At 47.3% G+C, this 13626-nt stretch overlaps 1 pseudogene; it reads left to right on the forward strand.

Moving 5' to 3' along the window:
- Positions 1–13626, forward strand: part of LOC147118912 (uncharacterized) — an 83397-nt pseudogene that overhangs the window by 21453 nt on the left and 48318 nt on the right.

A 13626-nucleotide genomic window follows, 5' to 3' on the forward strand; every position in this document is an offset into this window, starting at 1 on the left:
TTTGGTTAAGCCAAACGTCAGAAGAGATGTGGAGAACAGACAGTTTCAGAATATGAATGAAAGGCCGACCAGGAGTTTTAAGATAGGTCAACCAGTTTTGGCCTGGGACTACCGCACAGAGAAATGGCAGCCAGGAACGATCTGCACACGGCAAGGACCTCTAATGTATACCATGGACGTTGGAGAGAGCATTGTAAGACGCCATGCTGACCAGATTCTAGAGTCACTGGAAAACGTCAACTCCACACCACGATCTGATACACCTGGCGATGAAACTGAAGTACCAATTGCATCTACCGCAGAATCGGTGATATTGGAAGCAGACGAACCAAACAACGACATTGATCCCGACGCAACCTTGCCAGAAGAACCTGATATCCCAAAGAGGCGTTATCCAGACAGAATCAGGAAGCTCCTCAAAGACTGAACTTATAATTGCTTAACTTCAACCAATGTATCTAGCAACCGTAATTGTAATTAGTTATTATTTAGTTGTTAAATGAATGTTATGTACTGTTTATCTAAAAGGGGAGGAATTGTTGTGTATGTACCTTAAGGGAATAACTGGTCTCTGACTGCAGTACCGGCAGTGACCACCCCTGTATAAAAGGCCCTAGCAGGCTTCTGTAGTTTCAGTTTCCAGGTTGTCTCCATTCAGTAAAGACTTGTTATAATCAACTCCTGCAGTCCGTGTCTCAATTATACACCGACATAATATCTACCATGGTACATTTTCATTAATTCTTGTTGTGTACAGCTTGGTGTACATATTTGCTGCTCTTTCCGCCCTTTCTCTTGCACCTCTTCGTTCCCATAGCTGCTTCTCCTCCTGGGATACTTCCTTATGTAATTTGGATATGTCTCTATCCTCTGGTAATGCTGTTATAGCGGCTATGTCTATCTGCGTTTCTGGTTGTATTTTGATCTTGTTTACCGCTGCAATCTGTTGCTCTACCACCTTTCTGGCTGCAGGATCCGCGGCTCTATTTCCCTTTTCTGTGGGGGAATTCCCTCGCTGATGGGCTTTTACCTTTATTACTGCTGTTTCAGTGGGTAACCCTGAGGCGGCTACCAATCTCTTTACTAAGTCCTCATGCTGTATGGGTTTGCCCCCCGAGGCGATGTACCCCCTTCTACTCCAGGCTGCCATATAATCATGTACTATGCCAAAAGCATAGCGGCTCTCGGTATAGATATTCACCCGTTTTCCTTCTGCCAATTTTAATGCCTCTGTCAATGCTGTTAGCTCGGCAACTTGTGCTGAACTACCCCCGGGTAATCTTCCTTCCCTCTGGACGGTGCCGTCTCCCGTCACCACGGCCCAACCTGTGCTGAACTACCCCCTGGTAATCTTCCTTCCCTCTGGACGGTGCCGTCTCCCGTCACCACAGCCCAACCTGTGCTGAACTACCCCCGGGTAATCTTCCTTCCCTCTGGACGGTGCCGTCTCCCGTCACCACAGCCCAACCTGTTCGTGGTGTTCCGTTAACATATTTACGGGACCCGTCCACATATAGCTCTAGGTCTGCCTCTGTCAAAGGTAATTCCCTGATCCTGTCTACATACTCTAATTCCTCTTCACTGGTGCAACAGTGTTCCTCTCCTTCCATTCCCATCATAGCTGCGGGGTTCTGGCTCATGTCTCTAACTATCTGTATAGATTTATCTTTGGGTAACAGGACAGCCTCCCAAGCAGCCTTCTGGCAATTTGAGATGGTCTTTAATCGTCCAGTGTTTAACAATTCCACTAAGGTGTGTTGTGTATGTAACACTATCTCCCCCGTCATTACTACAGGTTCACTCACTTTGACTGACCACCGTGCACAATCAATTGCGGCGACACATCTTGGCATACCGGCCACTATTGGGGATCTTCGTGTCGAATAGTAGGCTATGGGTCTCATGTAATCCCCATGCTTTTGTGCTACTACTGCACTATAATGTCCCCCGTGATTGTGACAAAACATATGATATGGCCTCCCCATATCGGGTAATCCTAAGGCTGGTGTGGCAGTCAGTGCTTGTTTTAATTTAGTAAAGGCTTCCGCCTGTAACTCTGTCCATTCAATGGGTTCTTCTGCAGCTTTTCCCCCTTTGGTCAATTCATACAAATGTGCAGCTAGTTGTGAGAATCCTTCAATAAAATTTCTGCTGTAATTGAATAGTCCCAGGACTTGTCGCACTCCCCTCATAGTTACAGGTTTGGGCCTATCGTTTATGGCCCACTTCCGACCCTCTGGCATGGCTCTCTTGCCCATGCCGATATTATAGCCCAGATAGGTAACCTGATTTCCCTACTTGAGCTTTGGTGGGGTTTACTTTAAATCCTGCATCCCGGAGTGCTTTCAGAATTTTGGACAAGGCTTTAACATGCCCCTGGAAGCTATCAGTAGATCGTTGACATACTGCAACACCATACTGCCGTCCTCCTCTAATTCTACTTCCTCCAGGGCCTTGGCCATGTGTCGGTGTGATGAAATAACTCTGTGTTCTGGCATTCGTATTGTCTGTTGTTGTTGTACTTGTTAATGTCTGGAATGTTCTACAAGTGTAACCACTAATGCTCCTCCCTAGCTCCGCCCCTCTGGATCGCCCGGATTGGTGTGAGTCTTACTCATAAGGGCTGGGTCGGTGATGAATGATGGTTGCCCTGTGTTAACTCGATGCCATGTTCTTACTTAATAAAAGCCTTTAGTTTTAAGCTTTAACCTCTTGGATTCTGGCAGTTATTTGGCACATCAATTTTATTAAGTAACAACTTTTGGAAGATGGATCAATTTTTGAAACCAGAGCATCTGGATATCGATCCCCATTCGGCAGATGCGTCGAAGAAATTTACACATTGGCTTCGATGTTTTGAACACTTCATCGCATCGATCGATCTGACGGTTAACAAGTTGGGTCTTCTAACCAACTTGGTAAGTCATCAAACTTACTCTATAATTGAAGTTATTACTACATATGAAGAGGCCCTCGCAGCTCTTAAGGCCCAGTACCTTAAGGCGGTTAATGAAGTATATGCCAGGTATCTTTTGTCTACTCGCAGGCAATTACCCGAGGAATCCCTGGACGATTTCCTGCAGGACCTTAAGGCTTTGGCTAAGGATTGCAACCACAAGGCTGTCTCTGCCATATTGTATCAGGAAGAAGCCATCCGCGATTCTTTCATATCTGGCCTCCAATCTAATTATATTAGACAGAGACTCCTCGAGAATGACTCGTTAGTTTTAAAAACGGTCGTCGCTACGGCTCGATCGTTAGATGTAGCCCAGAAGAATTTAGAAGTGTATGCATCAGCCCATGCGTCTCTCTCAGCCTCGTGTGTTCCGAGTATGGAGGCATCCATAACACCAATGGAGCCTCCACTTAATCCTATTGTTGCGGCTGTACCCCATGGGTCTAAGTGTTATTTTTGTGGCCAATCTAAACACTCCAGGCAAAGATGCCCAGCCAGAGAGGCTACTGTTGTGTCCGTGTATAATAAGACACAGACTGCGGAGAACGGTACAACAGGTGTTTACTCAACGTGGCTCACAGTGGAACTGATCTGTACAGATTACTACTCAGGGCTATATACAGGTGTGGTCACTGCCGGTACTGCAGTATACATGAGCTGTAAAAGATAGTTCCCCACTTAAAGGTATATACATTACAATTCATCCCCTTTTAGATTAACAGTACCACAACACTCATTTAACAATTAAATATCAAACTAATTACAATTAACACTTTTAACATGCAGCATTAGCTGAAAATAGTCTATTTATATATTCACTCTTTGGGGAGGCTTCCTGATCCTTTCTGGATAGCGCCTTTCCCGAGTGTCTTGCTCTTGGTGCGGAGGCGATTCTGGCCCCCTGTCGTCGGTTGGTTCATCAGCTTCCGATGCTACTGTTTCTGGGGTAGCTGCGACCTGTACGTCGGGTTCATCACCAGGTACGTATGGGCGAGGCATGGGGTTGACTTGTTCCTGTGACTCTAGGATCTGGTCAGCATGGCGTCTCACGATGCTCTCCCCAACGCCCACTGTGTACATTAGTGGGTCCTGCCGTGTGCATATCGTTCCTGGCTGCCATTTTTCTGTTTGGTAGTCGCAGGCCAAGACTGGTTGCCCTACATTGAAGCTCCTTGTTGGCTTCTCATGGATGTGCTGGAATTGCTTACTCTCAACATCTTTTCGTACGTTTGGTCTGAGCAAATCCAGGCGAGATCTTAACCTTTGGTTAAAGAACATCATGGCTGGGGCCTGGTTGGTGACTGCATGTGCCGCATTCCGGTAAGCGAACAGGAAATTGTCCACCTTGTGCTGCAGCGGAATGTTGTCATTGTACATAGCCTTTATTGCCTTCTTAAAGGTTTGTACGAACCTCTCAGCCAATCCATTTGTGGCTGGATGATACGGGGCGGATGTGTAATGCCTTACCTCATTCTTTTTCAAGAACCTCCGGAACTCTTCGGACACAAACTGTGGTCCGTTGTCGGAGCAAATCTGTTCTAGCAAGCCATTCCTGGCAAAAATGGTCCGTAGGACTGCAATAGTTTTCTCCGTGGTGGTGGAGGACATTTTGATGACCTCAGGCCATTTCGAGTGCGCATCCACTGCTGTTAAAAACATTGAGTCCATGAATGGACCAGCAAAATCAATATGCACCCGTTGCCATGGAGATGAGGGCCACTCCCATGGGTGTAGAGGGGCCTGTGGTGGTGCATTTTGGGCTTTCTGGCATCCTGAGCAGCTCTTGGTCAGGTCCTCGATTTGTTTATCGATTCCCGGCCACCACACATAAGCCCTGGCTAGGCTTTTCATTTTTACCCCTCCCAGGTGACCCTCATGAAGCTCATTGAGCACTCTATCCCTTAACTTGGGTGGAATTACCACTCGGGATCCACACATCAAGGTCCCCCGGCACACTGACAGCTGTTCTCTCCTTGTCGAGAATGCTGGCAACAGTGAGTCGCCATGTGCTGGCCATCCCTTCACCGTCAAATCATATACCCGAGACAGTGTCGGGTCATTTCGGGTTTCCTTTTCGGTACAAACGTTAGTTACCGGTAGGTAATCAACTATAGTCGAATGAAATATTTCGACAGGATCCACAGCTGGTGCTTCCTCCGCAGTAGGCAGTGGCAGGCGTGATAGCCCATCAGCATTTCCATGCTGTTTCGTGCCCTTATATTCAATCTCATAGTGGTGCGCCCCTAGAAAAAGTGACCATCTTTGTAGTCGTTGCGCAGTCATCACCGGAACGCCCTTCTTCGGATTAAAAATGGAGACAAGAGGCTGGTGATCAGTCAGCAAGGTGAATTTCTGCCCGTGCAGATAGTGATTGAACTTTTTCACTCCCCACACTAGGCTGAGGGCCTCCCTGTCAATCTGGGCGTAGTTATGCTCGGCTGAGGTTAGTGATCGTGACGCAAAGGCTATTGGCCTCTCTGAGCCGTCCGAGAATTTGTGCGACAGCACCGCTCCAATGCCGTAGGGTGACGCATCACATAATTGGTAATGCTGGGTTGTAATGGGCCAATACCTCTTTCGATGTGGTTAGTGTTTTGCTCTTCTGGAAAGCTCGTCTACATTCGTCACTCCACTTCCATGGCACCCCAGTTTGTAGTAGGGTGTTCAGTCGGTGTAGTATTGTAGACAAATTTGGCAAGAACTTATGGTAGTAGTTTACTAGCCCGAGGAACGACCTCAGTTGTGACACATTTTCCGGTGCTGGAGCCTTGACTACTGCCTCAATCTTCTCTGGGGACTTATGTAACCCCTCTTTATCGATAACGTGGCCACAATACGAGATCTGTTTTCTAAAAAACTCGCATTTGGGGCGGTTAGCTCGGAGCCAATATTCCTGCAATCTAGTGAGCACCTGCTCCAGGTTGGCAAGGTGATCACTGTCATTTTCGCCCGTGACCAGGATGTCGTCCAAATAACACTGGGTCCCTGGGATCCCTTGCAGGACTTGTTCCATTGCCCTCTGCCAAATAGCCGGAGCTGATGCTACCCCGAATACCAGCCGGTTGTATTGGTAGAGATCTTTATGGGTGTTGATTGTGAGGTATTTTTTTGATGCTTCTTCTACCTCAATTTGCAGATACGCCTGGGCCAGATCAATCTTAGTGAAGCGTTTCCCTCCAGATAGCGAGGCGAAATATCTTCAATCCGCGGAAGTGGATATTGTACGGTGTGAAGGACCGGGCTCACTGTTACCTTAAAGTCCCCACAGATGCGAACCTTCCTTGGTTCCCCAGGCGTGCTGCTCAACGACTTTTTCATCACAGGGACGATGGGTGTAGCCCACTCGCTCCAGTATACCATGGACAGTACACCTGAACGTTCCAGACTCTCCAGCTCTGCTTCGACGGCTGGGCAGATTGCATAAGGTCTGGCCTTAAAAAATTTTGGGCTTGCGTTTTCTTCAATTTTAATCATTGCTGTCATGCCTTTTAGTGTTCCGAGTCCTTGCTGGAACACTTCTTTCGCGTCAGTTAGGATCTTTGACAGTCGCCCAGGTGTGTCATCGTCATCCTTTTTGTCAGCCACAGTCAGTGCCTGTATGGAATGCCAATCCAGTTGTATTTTCCGGATCCATTCACGTCCCAGTAATGGTGGTCCTCCATCTTACAGTACATACAGGTCTAGTTTTGGTGTTTCCTTACCGTTATATATAATGGTCACCCTTATTTTTCCTTTGGGGTAGACTTTTTGCCCCGTGTACGTCTTCAAAATAATTTTTGTGTCTCTCAAGGGTATGTGTGAGAATAGCCGCTCGTAGTCCCGTCGGTTTATGACTGTTAGGGCTGATCCTGTGTCCAATTCCATCATTACCTGGACTCCTGCTATCTTGAGAGTGACCCAAATGGTTCGGTGATCCTCCGTTGTGATCACATTATGTAGTTTCAGACAACTCAGTTCCCTGCTTTCGTAGTCGTTATCACTCCTTTGTTCGTCTGAACTATTCTCCGTCATCTTATGTACCTTCTTGTACTTTTCTTTGATAGGTTTCTTATTGCTGGTTTTCTTTCCCGACCTGCAGACTCGTGCTATGTGTCCTACTTTTCCACACTGTCTGCACACTTTGTCTTTGAACCAGCAATCATCCTGGTCGTGTGTTGTTCTGCCGCAGCGATAGCACTTCTCTGTTCCATATGACATTTCGTTTGTGCCATATTCTTGCGGTCTCTGTTGTATCTCTGCAGAGCCCCGTGCTGCTGCTTCATATGTTACCGCAATGCTGAAAGCCTTTTCCAGCGTAAGGTCCTTTTCAGATAAAAGCCGTTTCTGTGTTCCTTCACTTTGAAGCCCACACACAAACTTGTCCCTTAAGGTATCTGCCAGTCCCGCTCCAAACTGGCAGTGTTTCGATAGTTTGCGCAGTTCTGTTAAATAATCAGCATTGCTTTCATCCTTATGCTGGTTCCGTTTGTGAAACTTGAATCTTTCTGCTATCAACAGCGGTGTGGGGTTTAAATGTTCCTTTAATATCGTTACTATTGTTGTGTCCGTGTGTTAATAGAGACACTGAAGGCAGGAGTTGGTTTCACAGGTGTTTACTGAACAAAGTCTGGAGGTGAACTAACTGATACAACACAATATACAGGCTTATATAGCCCGAGTGGCCATTACCGGCATTAGAGTACACAGGGGGCTCTTAAAGGCACATACACTACAATTCCTCCCCTTTTAGCCAACCAGTACATAATATTTTAAGTAATCATTAATTACATGTTACAAGAACAATATTCTACACATTGCTGCAGTTAATCAATTATAAGTCAGTCTCTCTGGAGGCTTCCTGACTCGGTCCGGATAACGCCTCGGTGGTGTAGTAGTTTCTGGTGGTGTAGTAGGTTCTTTTGGCAAGGCTGATTCGGCTTGAATGCCAGTGTCGGGTTCATCTGGTTCCAGTATCGCCGGATCGGAGGTAGATACTATGGGTATCCCTACTTCATCATTAGGCGTATAGAGTTGTGGTGTAGGTTGTCCCTTTTCGGATGACTCTATGATTTGGTCAGCATGGCGCCTTATTATGCTTTCTCCAATGTCCACGGTATACATCAGCGGTCCTAGTCGTGTGCAAATAGTTCCAGGCTGCCATTTCTCGGTACAGTAGTCCCGGGCCAAAACTTGTTGACCTATCTGGAAGGTTCTAGTTGGCCTTTCATTCATGCCTTGAAATTGCCGGTTCTCCACGTCCCTTCTGATGTTTGGCTTGATCAAATCCAGCCGGCATTTTAGGCTTCTATTGAAGAACATCATGGCGGGAGTTTGGTTTGGAACCATATGTGTTGCATTCCTATATGCAAACAAGAAGTTATCTACCTTATGCTGAAGTTTTATGTCTTCATTACCCATGGCCTTTATGGCCTTCTTGAAGGTCTGGACAAACCTTTCAGCCAATCCATTGGTGGCGGGATGGTATGGGGCGGACGTGTAGTGCTTAACCCCATTGTTTTTTAAGAACTTCCTGAATTCTTCGGACACAAATTGCGGTCCATTATCAGAACAGATCTGTTCAGGCAGCCCATTTCTGGCAAATATGGTCCTTAATACTGTGATGGTTTTTTCCGTGGTGGTGGAGGACATCTTTATTACCTCCGGCCACTTGGAGTGTGCATCAACCGCGATTAAGAACATTGAGTCCATAAATGGACCAGCAAAGTCGATGTGTACCCTTTGCCATGGAGATGAGGGCCACTCCCATGGATGTAGAGGGGCTTGTGGTGGAGCGTTTTGGACCTTCTGGCATCCTAGGCAGCTCTTGGTCATTTCTTCGATGTCTCCATCGATACCTGGCCACCATACAAACGCCCTGGCTAGGTTCTTCATTTTCACTCCACCCAGATGCCCCTCGTGAAGCTCCTTTAGCACTTTATCCTGGAGTTTGGGTGGAATCACCACTCTGGATCCACACATCAAGGTTCCTCGGCACACTGACAGCTGTTCTCTTCTTTGCGAGAATGCTGGCAACAGTCGTTCGCCATGTGCTGGCCATCCCTTCACTGTTAAATCGTAGACTCGTGAGAGAGTCGGGTCATTTCTCGTTTCCCTTTCAATGGCAGAATTTGTTACTGGTAGACATTCAACTATGGTAGAGTGGAACATCTCCACTGGGTCTACTGTAGGTGCCTCTTCTACCGTTGGCAACGGTAGGCGCGATAAACCGTCAGCATTCCCATCATGTTTTGATCCTTTGTATTCTATGTCATATTGGTGTGCCCCTAGAAAAAGGGACCACCTCTGTAGCCTTTGTGCTGTCATAATGGGAACACCCTTTTTAGGGTTGAATATGGAGATGAGGGGTTGATGGTCAGTCAACAAGGTAAATTTTTGTCCGTGTAGGTAATGGTTGAATTTCTTCACTCCACATACCAGGCTGAGTGCTTCCCTGTCGATTTGGGCATAGTTACGCTCAGCTGAGTTCAATGAGCGTGACGCAAAAGCTATCGGCCGTTCCGAGCCACCAGGGAATCTATGCGATAATACCGCTCCTACGCCATAAGGGGATGCATCGCACGCCAGTCTGATTGGCAGTGATGGGTTGTAATGAGCCAAAACTTCCTTGGACATGATTAAGTCTTTGCATTTATGGAAGGCACGTTTACAGTCTTCGCTCCATTTCCAAATTACTCCTGTTTGCAGCAGTTCATTAAGAAGGTGCAGAAGAGTTGATAAGTTCGGTAAAAATTTATGATAGTAATTTATCAATCCCAGGAACGACCTTAATTGTGAAACATTTTCGGGTGCTGGGGCTTTTATGACCGCTTCAATTTTTTCTGGTGACTTATGCAACCCTTCCTTATTAATTATGTGGCCACAATATGATATTTGATTCTGGAAAAATTCGCACTTGGGGCGATTTGCTCGTAGGCCCCGTTCTTTCTGCCTAGTGAGCACCTGCTCCAAATTGGCAAGGTGCTCGTTGTCGTTTTCTCCTGTTACAAGGATGTCGTCTAGGTAGCATTGAGTCCCCGGAATCCCTTGGAGGACTTGCTCCATAGCTCTTTGCCAGATAGCTGGAGCTGATGCTACTCCGAAAACCAGTCGATTGTACTGGTACAGGCCTTTTTGTGTATTTATCGTGAGATACTTTTTAGAGGCCTCTTCAACCTCCATCTGTAGATATGCCTGTGCCAAGTCAATTTTGGTGAAACGTTTCCCTCCGGATAGTGAGGCGAAAATATCTTCTATCCTCGGAAGAGGATACTGTACCGTGTGAAGGACCGGGTTTACAGTCACCTTGAAGTCTCCACAGATGCGAATTTTTCTCTGTTCTTCAGATTTATCATTATTCAACGTTTTCTTCATGACCGGAACGATGGGTGTTGCCCACTCGCTCCAATCTATCTTGGATAATACGCCTGCTTTTTCCAAATTCTCCAGCTCTGCCTCGACTGCTGGACGAATTGCATATGGCACCGGCCTTGCCTTAAAAATGTTGGGAATTGCCGCATCTTCCACTTTTATTGAGGCGGTGATGCCTTTCAAGGTTCCTAGTTTCTCTTGAAACACTTCCTTGGCGTTGGCCAAGATGTCTTTTAATCGTTCAGGTATGACGTCATCATCATTTTTTTCCTTACTGGCCACCGTCAGTGCCTGAATGGAGTGCCAGTCTAAACGTATCTTCCTGATCCATTCACGTCCCAACAGCGGTGGACCACCATCTTGTAGAACGTATAAATACAACTTCTGTATTTCCTTGCCGTTGTATACAACAGGCACCCTTATTTTTCCTTTGGGGTATACTTTCTGCCCCGTATATGTTTTCAAGATAATGGATGTGTCTTTTAAAGGTATATGCGGAAAGAGCCGCTCGTAATCTCGTTGATTTATGACGGTCAGAGCTGATCCTGTATCTAGCTCCATTTTAACTGGGGACCCTGCTATCGTGAGGGTAACCCAAATGGTCTGGTAATCTACTTTGGCAATTACATTATGTAATTTGAGACAGCTTAGTCTCTTGTTTCCGGAGTCGCTATCGCTCTTCTGGTCTTCGGAGCTACTGTCCGTCATCATTTGTACCTTTCTGTACTTTTCTTTATTGAATTTTTTTTTCCTGTCCGTGGATTTTTTTTGTCCAGATCGGCATACCCGTGCAATGTGTCCAATCTTTCCGCATTGCCTGCATGCTTTGTCCTTGAACCAGCAGTCCCTCTGGTCATGGGCGGATCTGCCGCAGCGATAACATCTCTCGAAACCCTGTGTCATTTCATGGGTGCCGAAGTCCTGTGTCTTTTGCTGTATCTCTGCAGCTCCTCTTGCGGCTGCTTCGTATGATACAGCCATACTGAAAGCCTTGTCCAGTGTCAAATCTTTCTCAGAAAGCAGCCTTTTCTGTGTTCCTTCACTTAGGAGACCGCAGACGAATTTGTCTCGAAGAGAATCTGCCAGTCCTGCCCCGAATTGGCAGTGCTTTGATAGCTTTCTTAATTCGGTGAGGTAATCAGCGTCACTTTCATTCTTGTGCTGATTCCTCTTGAAGAATTTGAATCGTTCTGCTATCAGCAGCGGTGTTGGGTTTAAGTGCTCCTGTAGGGTATCAACAATTTCCTTAAAATTCTTGTCCTTTGGTTTGGCTGGAGTGATTACGTTTCATAACAGCCCGTATGTCTTTGCGCCCATTAGATTTAGAAGTACTGACGCCTTTTTATCATTTTCTATTCCATTTGCTGTGCAATATACCTCCACTCTTTCCACATATGTGGTCCAATCCTCTATATCGTTATCAAAAGCATCAATATTGCCAGCCTTAGGCATCCTGGAAAAAAATGGCGCTTCCCGCGCTTTCCCGCCGCTGCTGCTGCTGACAACGCTGTTTTCCGCGGTTTCAAAAAAAAAGAAATTTTATTTACAGGTGGAGACTCGTTCCCGCCGGACTCCTTCTGCTAGGTCCGAACGCCGACCTGCTTTGCAGCGCCGGCCATCTCCCGAGTGCTCCCCCCCCATCTGTTTCTGCTTGCCTCCGCCTTCGCTGCTTGGCCTCGCTGCAGAGCCAGCCGATGGAGCCCCAGCCCGCCGCCCAGGAAGGATTATTGCAGTACCTGCCACCAGCTCGGCTAGCTGGTGAAACCACAGCTTTTTTTTTTCTTCTTCCCTTTCTTCGACTTTGGACGCCTGAGGAATCGATGTCCTTGAGGTGCTGCCGAATTGCAGGTAAGTCCGTTTCCAATTCGTCGCCACTGTTGTATCCGTGTGTTAATAGAGACACTGAAGGCAGGAGTTGGTTTCACAGGTGTTTACTGAACAAAGTCTGGAGGTGAACTAACTGATACAACACAATATACAGGCTTATATAGCCCGAGTGGCCATTATCGGCATTACAGTACACAGGGGGCTCTTAAAGGCACATACACTACAACTATGTCTTCATAACTCTTTTCCATTGGCTTCGTTGGGGTTACTAGATTTTGTAATAAACCATACGTCTTTGCACCCATTAAATTTAACAATACCGACGTTTTCTTGTCATCTGACACTTCATTTGCCTTGCAGTACACCTCTATTCATTCGACATATGTAGTCCAACCTTCGACTTCATTGTCAAATGCGGTGATACTGCCACTCTTCGGCATTTTGGGTGTGGTTTAAAATGGCGTCTCCCAATGGCTTAAAATGGCGTCTCCCGCGCTTTCCTTCCTCCCCCGCTGCTGCCAACGCCGCTCCCGGCGGTTCTCGTGGCAATGGCGGTGCCCTGTAGGTTTCGCGCGCTTCTCCTGCGCTGCTGCCAACGCCGCTCTCGGCGGTCCTCGTGGCAATGACGGCGCCTCGCGGGTTTCTGCGCGTCTCTCCCTCTCTCCGATGCTGCTCGGCCCCTGAACACCGGCTGTGCCCTGTGCGCTCTGCCCTCTCTCTCTCTCTCCCTCTCTTCGACGCTGCTCGGCCCCTGAACACCGGCTGCGCCCTGTGCGCTCTGCCCTCTCTCTCTCTCTCCCCCGTCGACGCTGCTCAGCCCTTTGCTGTGCCGCTCGGTTGGGCTCTAGCCCGCCGCTGTCCGGGAAGGGTCTGCACACTACCTGTTGCCAGCCCGTTTCGCTGGACCACCTCGACTGGAAAGCCAAGCCTGGCTCTCGACAGCCTCCCCCACAATTCTCGAGTCTCTGCTGGATGACTGGGCGGTTGCCCGTGGTCGACGCCCGAGTCTCTGGTCTTGACCTCCAATCCACTGATCTCCAGGAACGAATTCCCGGGAGGTGATGCAGAGTTGCAGGTAGGTTCGAACTTGCCTCGTCGCCAATGTTGTGTCCGTGTATAATAAGACACAGACTGCGGAGAACGGTACAACAGGTGTTTACTCAACGTGGCTCACAGTGGAACTGATCTGTACAGATTACTACTCAGGGCTATATACAGGTGTGGTCACTGCCGGTACTGCAGTATACATGAGCTGTAAAAGATAGTTCCCCACTTAAAGGTATATACATTACAGCTACCTGTTTTAAATGTAAGAAACGGGGACATTTTAGTAAAGTGTGTAAGGGTAATCCTGTACCCGATGTCTTCTCTGCTGCCGCCTATCGTTTTACTCTAGCCTCGGTTACGGTTGACCAGACCATACCGTGTTCCTTGTCGAAATCTATGATGGATATCAAGATTAATGGTCGTCTTACTGGGTGTTTGATAGACTGTGG

This window comes from Somniosus microcephalus, chromosome 4 (assembly GCF_052327205.1).
Source record: "Somniosus microcephalus isolate GS21.2 chromosome 4, FLI_Smic_1.0, whole genome shotgun sequence".
Taxonomy (NCBI): Eukaryota; Metazoa; Chordata; class Chondrichthyes; order Squaliformes; family Somniosidae; genus Somniosus; species Somniosus microcephalus.